We start from the raw sequence: 13,150 nt of genomic DNA on the forward strand, positions 1-13,150 counted from the left end.
GCAGTTGATAAGCAGTGAAAAGCCTCTCAAACTTACAAATGCTTGCTGCCGCCTGGTAACTGCTTGCTGAGCACACAGTTCAACTGCCCATGGAAATGGGCCCTTAATGAGCATTGAAACTATGCCAGAAGGAATTATTAGCATCTCTCTGACAATCTCTACTGCTGACAATTTGAAGGGTAGCCTGTGAGCAGCAGGAATACTCACCAAATGCCCCTTCTAGCTGCCTGTGTGAAGCCTAATGCTGGGCATACACGGGCCGATGCGCCCTTATCAATCGAACCGCTGATGGCTCGATTGATAATTTCCGACAGGTCCGATGACCCGCCAGATCGATACCCCGCTCAATCCCCGTGAGCGGAAAATAAAGAGCGCCCGCGGGGACGAGCGGGAATCGATCCGGCGGCTAATCGAGCCGCCAGGTCGACTCGTGTATGCCCAGCATAAGGCCCCTTTTCCCCAAGCAGCTGATAAGCAGTGATAAGCCTCTCACAACTGCTTGCTGCTGCCTGGTAATTACTCACTGCTGCCTTGTAGCTGCTTGCTCAGCACACAGTTCAACTGCCTGTGGAAATTGGCCCTAACAGCTACTGAACATTTGGAGACTTGGTACAGACCATGCAATTTCCCATCAGATAGATGGGTCGAACAGATTATTTCCAACAGGTCCGATCTGATTTCTGATCGTTTTCTGATAGATTTCCTGATCACATACAAAATTGATCAGAAAATTGATTGGAAATCAGATACAACCCATTGGAAATAATCTACTTGACCCCTCTATCTGACGGGCAATTGCATGGTCTGTACCAGGCATAAAAGTTACTGCAGGGAAAAGTCAGGATTTTAGCTGGTCAGTTATGAATCACAGTGTCATGTCTAAAATAAGAATGGACAGTGTTGCAAAAGTTTAGGCTCATGCCTTAAAAAAGGGTGAGGAATACTGATTGAATATGTATTGATCTGTTTTTCTAACACACTTGTTTAAATGGAACCCAAGGTGAAAGGCATATGGAGGCTGACATGTTTATTTACTTTTAAATAATGCACATTGCCTGGCTGTCCTGCTGATCCACTGCCTCTAATACTTTAAGCCTGAACAAGCATGCAGATCACGTCAGTGACAAATCTGACAAGATTAGCTGCATGCTTGTTGCAGGTGTGTGATTTAGAGCTTACCTACCAGAAAGATCAGTAGGACTGCCAGGCAACTGGTATTGTTTAAAAGGAAATACTGTACATATGGCAGCTTCCATAGGTCTCACACTTCAGGTTCCTTTTAAACAGTACTAAAGCATGTGTTCGGAAACAAAAAATTGATCTCGCATCGAAGGAAGTCTAAAATGGCTCCAGTCAATTTCTGTACAATCGACTGAAATTCGCTAACATGACTGGTCGAGAGTTTATCAATTATCTTTCCGATATTGAGTATTTGATTGATTGCTGTTTTGTGCTGTGTAGCACTTTTGTTGAATCTCTGAGGTATTAAAGCAGTAAAATCCTGCCAAAATGAGTTTAATAAACTAAACCCCCTAAGGCAGGGGTCTCAAACTCGCGGCCCGTGGGCCATTTGCGGCCCTCGATACAATATTTTGTGGCCCTCGCCGGCAAAAGCTTCCTTATATTTCGCTTCAGTGCTCCCAAGTAATCCGCCGCATCCCCGCCGCTAAATAAGGCCTGCAGAGCCCCCAAATCGCCCGGGGGGCAATCCGCCGACATTTCCTGGAAGGGGCAGAGCTTTCAGCTTCAGCTCTGCCCCTCCTGACGTCAATCGCCGCACGGATCGCCGCCTCTCTCCGCCCCTCTCTGTGAAGGAAGAGTGAGAGGGGCGGGCAGAGGCGGCGATGCGGCGCTGTTAAATGTGGGATTTGTTGTTTAAAAACAAAGTCTTTTGGAGACCAGAATAAATCTTTTAACAAGATGTGGTTGTTTAATTAGGCATTATTGATCTTCCATGAATGTTCAAAAATAAATCAATAAGGTACAATTCTTAATTACATCACAAATATAGTTGCAAAATATATAAACAAATTGAATTGAATTGCTGAGTAATCTGTAGGTATATTAAGGAAAGGCCTATTGTTCTCGTTTGTGAATTTGCATGTGTGTGTGTGTGAGTGTGAAAGGCTGAAGGAAGAAAGAAAAACTGACTCCTCTCTCCCGCCTAAGTTCTTACTTATGAAATGGGAGGGTCCCATAATGCATTACGATCCTATCTCTGGATGGTCTAATCGAATAATGCTGTAGTCTCTACTGGTCGACTACTGAATCTAGCTGTTTCAGCTAACTCCTCATTTATCTCAAAGCGCATGGTCAAACTAGTTAAAACCAGAATTCTAACAGCTTCATTGTACTGCTTTGGACCAGAGACATAATGAGATACAGCTGTTTGACCAGCTTCTGACTGGGGGGGATGGTTAAGCAAAGAATTCCTGAGAGCAGGACTATAGTCTATAGATTTTCCACTCCAGCCTAGTTCCCCTATCCTAGATAATTAAAGATTTCTTTTCAATCAAGCTTATCAATATCACATATATAATTGATCTATAGCTTTGATATCTCAATCTCGTCACATCCAATATAGATAATTCTCCTTCTCATCACAGCAGGGCCCTAGCTATGTAGAGAGCTCAAATCATCAAATATTTAGATCACTCGAAGATTAAAATATTAAAACATTCAACTTATTACAGCCGCGATTGTGAAATTCCTTATGCGGCCCAGCCTCATCCTGACTTTGCCTCCTGCGGCCCCCAGGTAAATTTAGTTTGAGAACCCTGCCCTAAGGTATCCATCCATGGATATACTGGATATTTTGGCTGCATAGATTTTTGTTATATGATGGACATAGTATGATGATTATACTTGTTATAGGGGGATTTGTGATTATGCCAGATCTGATGGCTGGACACAATTGGCACAGCTGGGGTGCCTAGATGGCTGCCATCTTGGCTATATGATGATATTTTCTTCAGCTAACTGTGATTTGTCCTCTGTAAGAAAACCCTCTTTACCCTGTCTATCACCCAGATAGAAAGACCTCTCTCTCATCTAATATTAACCACCTCTAAACATTAACCCTCTCCTAACGCCTGGCTTTAACCACCCCCATTAACTTTAACCCTTGTTTGAACTCCATTCCTTCCTAACCTTAAAGAGAAACCGTAACCAAGAATCAAACTTCATCTTAATCAGTAGCTGATACCCCCTTTCCCATAAGGATCCTTTTCACAAACGGTGAGATGTCAAGAGCATGATTCTGACATCACACTGTGAGAGCCTTGTTGCATTGTGGGAAACAGCTGCTTAGAGCTGTTTCCAACTGCCAAAAAAGCAAGCAGCATCTTCTTCCACTGACATTACCTGCAAGCAGTAAAAATGTCACCATGTGATAAATGTCAGAATGTAAATCAGGGTGAGGAAAGATTTAACAACGGGCAAACACTGACTAAATTATTTATATATAATTATTGTAAAAGTGAAACACTTTTTTTATTACATTACTGTCACTGGAGTCAGGGCCGGATTACCGACCAGGCAACAAAAGCAGTCGCTTGGGGCCCCATTCAGAGTCAAAGGGGCCCCATTAGCACATAAACCAGCCCTTGCCATCCTGTCAGCGGTGGCTGGATGGTATAATGGTTAAAGGGACTCTGAGCAGTGCAGTAACTATGGAAAGATGCATATCATTTTAAAGCTCTCTTTCTCCTCTTTCCAATGATATCTAAACGGCTGCTCTATGCCTTTTAGTTTTCGATATTTTCGCGATTGAAATTGCGGCCACAGGACGACTTTTCTCCAAAGTCAGCGGTGGCTGGATGGTATAATGGTTAAAGGGACTCTGAGCAGTGCAGTAGCTATGGAAAGATTCATATCATTTTAAAGCTCTCTTTCTCCTCTTTCCAATGATATATAAACAGCTGCTCTATGCCTTTTAGTTTTCGATATTTTCGCGATTGAAATCGCGGCCACAGGACGACTTTTCTCCAAAGTCAGCGGTGGCTGGATGGTATAATGGTTAAAGGGACTCTGAGCAGTGCAGTAACTATGGAAAGATTCATATCATTTTAAAGCTCTCTTTCTCCTCTTTCCAATGATATATAAACAGCTGCTCTATGCCTTTTAGTTTTCGATATTTTCGCGATCGAAATCGCGGCCACAGGACGACTTTTCTCCAAAGTCAGCGGTGGCTGGATGGTATAATGGTTAAAGGGACTCTGAGCAGTGCAGTAACTATGGAAAGATGCATATCATTTTAAAGCTCTTTTTCTCCTCTTTCCAAATATATATAAATGGCTGCTCTATGCCTTTTAGTTTAGTTGTTTTTGATATTTTCACGATCGAAATCACGGCCACAGGACGACTTTTCTCCAAAGTTGGCAGCTCGATTCAGCACAATGCAATGAAATATAAGGAACCCAGGGGGATATAATTACAAACATCATGCTGGTAGGTGTGAGGATGTAATGAATTAGTTGTGGGTATGCTTAAAGGCATATCCACAGGCACTGCTTGGAGTCCCTTTAAGGGCTCTGCCGCTGACACAGGAGACCAGGGTTCGAATCTCAGCTCTGCCTGTTCAGTAAGCCAGCACCTATTCAGTAGGAGACCGTAGGCAAGTCTCTCTAACACTGCTACTGCCTATAGGGCGCGTCCTAGTGGCTGCAGCTCTGGCGCTTTGAGTCCACCAGGAGAAAAGCGCGATATAAATGTTATTTGTCTTGTCTTGTCAAATGATGCCGTGCACTGCTGATTGTCTTCAGAGCCAGGCTCTCCTCCTAGGTCCCCCTCCTGCTACTGTGCGCTCTGCCGCTGCCCACTCCACCCTCCCTTCCCACAGAGAACCACAGCTGCAGCAAGAATGATAGCAGCAGATGGCAAACGCTCACTCACCTATCCATGATCCAAGCAAAAGAGATCCCGTCATCTGAAACCCATCTGTCTCTTCTACAGTGCAGCCGCTCGCTCTGAACTTCCTGATTCTCAGATCAGATATGAAGTAGGAAGTAGTAATAGTAGTAGTAACAGAGCGGCAGCACTCTAGAGGAGACAGATGGGCTCCGGATGACGGGACCTCTATTGCTTGGATCGCAATAGGTGAATGTGATTCATCTGGTGCTGTCATTCTCCCCCACTGCGGCTGCCTTCTCTGCTGGACTATCGTATTCACTGGGATGGAGGCTGCATGGTGGCTGTCTAGTTTGGGAGGAAATTGGTTGTTCGGTGGTGGGAGTGGTTATGTAATTCTGTCTGGGGAACGGCTTCTGGTTTGGCGGTGTCCAGAGCTTTCTGCTATTGCCAGGCTGGAGATGCAGGGGGAAAGTGCTGCTGCTGTGATATCTGGCGCCCTCTTCACAGGGGTGCCCCAGCCCCTGAGTGCAAATGTCCCAGCCATTCATCTCTCACTCTGCATTTTGCCGCTGCTATTCCCTGCATTGTGCACCCACAGAGGAAAGCATGCTGTTGCCCATAGCAACCAGTAGCTCGGCTGCCTGGTGTGTGCGACATATTGCTGTGCAGCTGCATCTTCTGATTCTATTACGACATGATGGGGGGCCCAAATCAGTTACTTTGCTTAGGGCCCCATTTAGCCTTAATCCGGCTCTGACTGGAGTTCCTCTTTAACATCTCTTGGGGCAACAGAATGGTCAAAAATTGTCTTGTCTATGAGGATCGCTGTAACCTGATACAAGTTAAAACTTTTGCAGCCTTATAATTTAATATTTGAGGTTCTATTATTTCAACTAAACAATACAAACAACTGGCACTGATCACATGGAGGCTTCTTCAAACATGTTGCTGAGAGTATTGAACATATACTACTCCACTAACAAAATAGTGACTTTCTCTAGGAGGCCTTATGGTTTTCTGTCATGGCCTACCATACGATGTGCCTATAATGGAAATGATTGGTGTTTGCATTTTGGAGCATCCAGGGTTTGAAGCTCTCAGAAGTATGCGCGTGGAAGCCTACCAGCAACTTCATTGCAGTCATAGCAGTTTCAACAGTAGCAAGGGATACAGATTTAGTTTATCTAACATATTATTTATTCCTTGTTATGCTCTTAATGGATACTTACATTTTCATGTAGAAAAACACAGTTCCAGTACAACTATCTGAATGTCAGTGATGATTTTAATGTATTTCTTGCACTATTGCAGTCTTTGATCTCTCTGTTGTGGAGGTGGACAGGTGAAAGAATGATTGCGTGACACGGTACTTGTGTATGTCTGCAAATGAATAGGTTAGGATTGTGCAGTGAGGGGTGAGTGGGACAGTCATCTTCATGGTTACAGCCAAGCTTATCTTGAGTAGTTTGGCATGCTAAAAAATAAATAAATAAAATGGCAGGCTACACACTGAAATGCAAAGGTAATATAGTATTATTAAATTACAAAACACCTTACAACATCAAAGCAACAGTTTTCTATTACTTACAGTATTTCAGTGTATAAATAGTGAAACAATCTTCAAGGAAATCTTCAATCTTCAAAGAAATATCAACTTAAATGGCAGACTCAAAGGTTAATTTATCCAAGGACCCAAATATGTTTGCATTCATTTTTATATATTGAGCAATCCGGTAATATCTCTATCCAGCATTAATGAAAAATGCAGAAAGAATTAAGTGGCTTTAAAGGAATACTGTAAGGGGGGGGGGGGGGGGGTCAGCGGAAAATGAGTTGAACTTACCCGGGGCTTCTAATGGTCCCCCGCAGACATCCTGTGCCCGTGCAGCCACTCAATAATGCTTCGGCCCTGCCTCCGGTTTACTTCTGGAATTTCAGACTTTAAAGTCGGAACACCACTGTGCCTGCACAGCCGCCTCCCTCCCTAACGCTGACGTCACCAGTAGCGTACTGATCAGGCACGGGATGGTCTGCGCTTGCGCAGTACGCTCCTGTTGACATCAGCAGGAGCGAGGATACAGCAACGCAGGTGCAGTGGTTTTCAGACTTTAAAGTCTGAAATTCCAGAAGTGAACCGGAGGCGGGGTCGGAACATCGGTGAGTGGCTGCGTGGGCACAGGATGTCTGCGGGCAGGGCTGGTCTTTGCTATGAGCGGCCTGAGTGGTCGCTCAGGGCGCCATGCTCTCAAGGGCGCATGCGCCCTGTCGCCCCAGCCGCCCCGCTGTCTCCCTGCGTCCTCTCCCTCTGCAATTAAAGCAGGACTACAAGAACATGGGCACCGATGTCCACAAATGCGGACAATCGGCGGCCATTTTCTTGTAGCCCGGCTCTAACTACAGATGGAGCGGAGGCGGGAAGAGAGGAGTGACGTCGGCGCTGCAGCTGGATGTCAGGTGAGTCAGTCTCTGCCCAGCCCACTGCCACAGAAAGGGGGGGGGATTGCCTGAGGGCAAACTACCTACACTGGGGGCATACTACCTACACTGGGGGCATACTACCTACACTGGGGGCAAACTACCTACACTGGGGGCAAACTACCTACACTGGGGGCATACTACCTACACTGGGGTCATACTACCTACACTGGGGGCAAACTACCTACACTGGGGGCAAACTACCTACACTGGGGGCATACTACCTACACTGGGGGCATACTACCTACACTGGGGGCATACTACCTACACTGGGGGCATACTACCTACACTGGGGGAAAACTACCTACACTGGGGGCAAACTACCTACACTGGGGGCAAACTACCTACACTGGGGGCAAACTACCTACACTGGGGGCATACTACCTACACTGGGGGCATACTACCTACATTGGGGGCATACTACCTACACTGGGGGCATACTACCTACACTGGGGGCAAACTACCTACACTGGGGGCAAACTACCTACACTGGGGGCATACTACCTACACTGGGGGCATACTGGGGCAAACTACCTACACTGGGGGCATACACTGGGGGCATACTACCTACACTGGGGGCATACTACCTACACTGGCTACACTGGGGGCATACTACCTACACTGGGGGCAACTATGCTACTGCACTGGGGGCAACTGTACTAGCTACACTGGGGGCAGCTATGCTACCTATATGGGGCAACTATACTACTTACACTGGGGGGCAGCTATGCTAACTATAGGGGACAACTATGCTACTTACACTGGGGGCAACTATACTAGCTACCTTTACTCTGGCAACTATACTACCTATGCTTGGCTACCTACACTGAGGACACCTATACATGAGATCCTATACGGAGGGCACCTATACCTGGCTACCTACCTACCTATACTGAGTCTGAGGGCATTTTTTGGGGAGGGACGCACCACAGCTATAATGAGCGTTGCAAATTGTTGGTGCTATATATGGGGCTGTGTGTGTGCGTGTGTATGTTTGCACTCACGTAAAGAGGATGGGGGGGGGGCACCAAAATCTGGTTTCACTCAGGGTGCAGTGAAACCTAAGGCCGGCCCTGTCTGCGGGGGACAATTAGAAGCCCCCGGGTAAGTTCAACTCATTTTCCCCCGAACCCCCTACAGTATTCCTTTAAACCAGGGGTCCAAACTTTTTCGGTCAAGGGCTGGGTCAACATACTTCAGACAGCTGGCGGGCCGGAGTATACATAAAATGTAGAAAAACATAACATTGAGCCTATATATTTTAGACAGCGCCTATTAACATGGGCACCCCTCATGTCTCCCATTTAACCAGAGCAGATGTTATGCCCCCAACACAGCATGTGCAGCTACTTTGCCCCCAACAGTGCAGATATTGTGACCCTAACATAGCAAGTCATATGCGACCCATAATGTCACCCAATGGCCTACAAAAGCCTACAGCACAGTCTCACCCATACACACATGATCACTGTGGCAACATACACTTCACAACCCTCCATCTCCCCTTCGCAAAGGATCCATAACATTTCTGCACAGCACTGACCAAAATATATGTGATTATGCTTGTTACAAGTCATCCCCTCCACCCAGTAACCCAGAAGCCAGCGAATGACTGCTTTCTGGCTTCAATGTGGAACCACAAGCGTTGTGAGGGGGGGGACAGGGGGGGGGGGGGGGGCGGGGAGTGTGACCTGCACCAGGTGGGGTGACCCCGGCCACCCTGGGCGCTGAGGGAGGGGGGCGCTGTAATGGAGGTGGGAGTCAGACGCGGGGAGGGCAGCCCGAGAATTAGTGCAGGAAAGCACTGTAAATAGTAACTCACCTCCCTGGTTCCAACCGCCGATCACTTGCTGCTGGTCTTCTCCTCTGCATAGAGACGCTTATACACACAGCATGTGTAAAAGCATCTATGCAGAGGAGAAGACCAGCGGCAACTGAGCAGTGATTGGAACCAGGGAGGTGAGTTACTGACTATTTACAGCGCTTCCCTGCACTAACTCTGCAGTTGGAAAGGGGGAGTATGGAGGGCGGCCCGGGGAGAGGAAGGGGGGGAGAGGTCGGGCTGCCTCCCCACGGCTGGCTCCCCCCTCCATTATGGGGGGGGGGGCACCTACCTACCTACCCTATACTGGGGGGCAGCTACTTATCTAACCTATTCTGGGGGCAGCTACCTATCTAATCTATACTGGGGGCACCTACCTATCTAACCCATACTGGGGGCACCTACTTATCTAACCTGTATTGGGGGCACCTACCTACCTATCTAGCTAGCCTATACTGGTGGCAACTATACTGGCTACATATATTGGAGGCACCTACCTAACTAACCTATACTGGGGGCACCTACCTATCTAACCTATGCTGGGGGCAACTATTCTGGCTACCTATAGTAGCCCACTGCCTTACTGTTACACATTACAGTTAGCTTTGCCCATGTGATGTCATACCCACACCCAATTTAGCCACGGCATGCTTCATTTTTTTTTGGGGGGGGGGGGGGGGGGGTCGGTAAATTATCCGCACCGGGTGTCAAATACTCTAGCTACGCCAATGTGTGGAAGAATGGTGCCATAACAGGGGCCGCAGACAAAATGGCGGTGAACCACTCCACAGTTTAGAAATAATTATCTGCTCTTAAATCTCCCCGTAACGCCACTATGCCCGTTCACAGGCGCTCATGGGGAGATGTGTAGTAGCCTAGCAGCTTTCTGATTGGCCCAAATGCTGCCTGTCAAAGCAGCACGTGCACCCGCCCGCACCACCATCGCAGCCAATCAGAGCTGCTGCTGTGACAGGCAGCATTTGGGACAATCAGAGAGCTAGCTAGGCTACTACACATCTCCCCATGAGCGCCTGTGTATGGAGCATAGCGGCGCTACGGGGAGATTTAACAGTGGATAATCATTTCTAAACTGTGCTGCAGACACTGTATGTATATTGTATATGGAAAATATAGTTTTTCGGGGTGGGGCGGGGATGGTTGAGCAGAGGAGCAGGCCACGGGAAGGGGAGGGGAAGGCAAAGGAGGAGGCAGAGGATCTTCCGTCCAGCGCCATTTGTGAGAGGGAGCTCTCACTGTGTATCACTAGCAAAAAATAATAATCCCTAAAGATTATTTAAAAAAAAATACTAATCCCAAAAGCTTTTACAAAAGCTATTATTAGGAGAAGGAGGGGTGTTAATAGTGAAGTGGATAGGTAGGCTGCTGAGGCCCATAGATTTTTATTGTGAGTGCTGTTAAAACGTGTACAATTTGTTCTTTTTTTCAATCTTTTTCCTTACTGAGGCCCATAGATTTTCATTGTGTGTTCTGTTATACTGCGTGACTAGTGCACCTGTATTTCGTGAGTATTTGGCTCCACCCACATCATGTCATGGCCACACCCACTTTTCCGCCACGGCCTTATTCGGTAGGGGGTACATTTGCTTAGGGATGACCCACAGTGAGAACCACTGATGTTCAGGAATGCCTCCATGTCTGAGATAACAATAGTATGGTATATAGTGCTTGAACCTATAGAGCTGAAATGTTTGGTCTCTGGTCATTTAAAAAACACCTGTACAATGGAAAACCGCAACAGCTGTGTCCCAGGACAGTCTGTTTTGAAAACGCAGATCACTTCTCTGTGGCCAGTAGTCCTCTGAAAAATGCTGGATCAATTCTTCTGAATAGGAGCTCAGATAATCAGTGGCACATACAGCTGCAGATTAGACATGTGTCCAGTGTGCAGCTTGTATTATGCTGGGTACACACTATGAGATTGTCTGGCCGATTTACTGTCAGATCGATTATTTCCAACATGTCTGATTTGCTTTCTGATCGATTGCCGAGCATTTTCCGATCGATTTCCAATAAAAGTGCATGGAAATCGATCGGAAAATGCTCGGAAATCGATCGGAAAGCAAATCGAACATGTTGGAAATAATCGATCTGACAGTAAATCGGCCAGAAAATCTCAGTGTGTACCCAGCATTAGATAAGAAGCTGGTATAGGTGGCCATACACTGATAGATTTGTAGCAGATTCGACCATCAGATATATTTCTGTCAGATGCCTGTCAGGTCGAATCTGACACGAGTCTATCTGATGTGTGCCACACACTAGGAACAGATTTCCATGAAATCTATTGGAAATCTATTGAAAATCGATCTAAAGGCATTATTGCAACATTAGATCCAATGCAACTCTAAGGGCCATTGATCTGCTTCCAGCAGCAGATAAGACCTAGATCTTCCATCCTGTCAGATCAAATCGATCGATCGGCCAATCGATCAGCAATCCATCTAATCGATCAGTCGATCGAAGGCTGAAATCGACCAGTGTATGGGCCCCTTATGAGTTCAAATGACTTTTCTCTGCTCAAACACAGCCATTAGCTGCTTGCTTCAGGGCTACCCCGCCTATATGTTTAGCCCTTTAATAACAGGGCAGTATGTTGAGTTAGCAGTTGTTCTAGCCTGTAGTTTGCATGGATTCACCCCAGCCAAGATAATCCTCTTCATGTTCCAGAACTAATGGGGTTTGCACATTTATCTTGAACACAGGCAATAATCGTTTTGGTTTGGTTAAATATTCTAGGACAGGGTAAAAAAAAGTAAAGGGCCAAAATCTAAAAGCATAATAATAATAATAATAATTCCTTTTTTTGTATAGTGCTTTTCTCCTGCTCAAAGCGCTTGTGAGGCAGCCACTAGAGCACACTCAGTAGGCAGCTGCAGTGTTAGGGAGTCTCGCCCAAAGAACTCCTTACTGAACAGGTGCTGGATTACTGAACAGGCAGAGCTGAGATTCGAACCCAGGTCTCCTACATCAGAGGCGGGGCCCTTAACCATTACACTATCCAGCCACCATGGTCTGTCACGGGCCAATTTAAAAAAAATCTGGATTTAACATTTATTGAACAGAAACTAAGTGGCGTAACTATAGTGACTGGGGAGGGTGATAAGGGGGCTGCTCCACCCGCTTCTGTAGAATAGCAGTTTAATATTATTATTTACCTGCTCCAGTTCTGCTTTGGGCCTCTTTTGATTTTCCTGACAGCCACACACACTGTTCAGCACATCTCTGAGGAATGTCATGTGATCGGGAGAAGGGAGTATGAAAGCCCAGAGCATGTGACTGCCTGGTAGAACAGGAGAGGTACCGTAAATGTTGCCCTGCTCTGCTGCGCTACTTAGCTATGCGGGGAGATGGTTTTGGTGGAGGGGTGAAGTGTGTGTTTTCCAGCCACACAGGGGGTTGAGGCTTTTGGATTCCAGGAGTGGGCCACATGCTAGTTTTGTTTTGGGGCAGGGGTCTCGTAGGTTGTTGCTGCACCCCAGCTCAAACGGGCAATGTTTGAATCGGAAAAGCTGTCACCGGTGTGCTTCTCTGAATGGGAGTGTGTTGTCATTCTTTTATTGCTTACAGTGATGCACATGTGAAGCTCTCAAGGGCTACATAAAATGGTAAGGAGGTCCACATCCGGCCCGCGGGCCTTGAGTTTGACACCTGTGTTGTAGGGTGCTTTTTTTAGCATCTTTTTCTGTTTATTTTTGTAGCTCTATTGAGGCTTAAGACCAGTGGACAAGTTAGGCGATCTGCACAGAAGCTGTTGCTAAATGAATTACGGTACTCTCTCATTTTTACCCATTAAAGAGTGACTAAAAACACGAATTTGATGTCTCAGACATGCTAGTGCTTTCTGACATGAGATATTTCACTTTACTATATACACACTGGAAAATACATTGCTGGTATTGGTACCGAATAAAGGGTATACAATATGTATTTCTTGTCAGTTTCACAAGTTTAAGATAAATTAAGGAGATATAGTTAAAGGAA

At 46.3% G+C, this 13,150-nt stretch overlaps 1 protein-coding gene across 1 annotated transcript in view; it reads left to right on the forward strand.

The window, feature by feature from the left end:
• Positions 1-13,150, forward strand: part of LOC137563334 (synaptotagmin-4-like) — a 32,051-nt gene that overhangs the window by 4,419 nt on the left and 14,482 nt on the right. The gene's annotated exons all lie outside the window — the stretch shown is intronic.

This window comes from Hyperolius riggenbachi, chromosome 3, assembly GCF_040937935.1.
Source record: "Hyperolius riggenbachi isolate aHypRig1 chromosome 3, aHypRig1.pri, whole genome shotgun sequence".
Taxonomy (NCBI): domain Eukaryota; kingdom Metazoa; phylum Chordata; class Amphibia; order Anura; family Hyperoliidae; genus Hyperolius; species Hyperolius riggenbachi.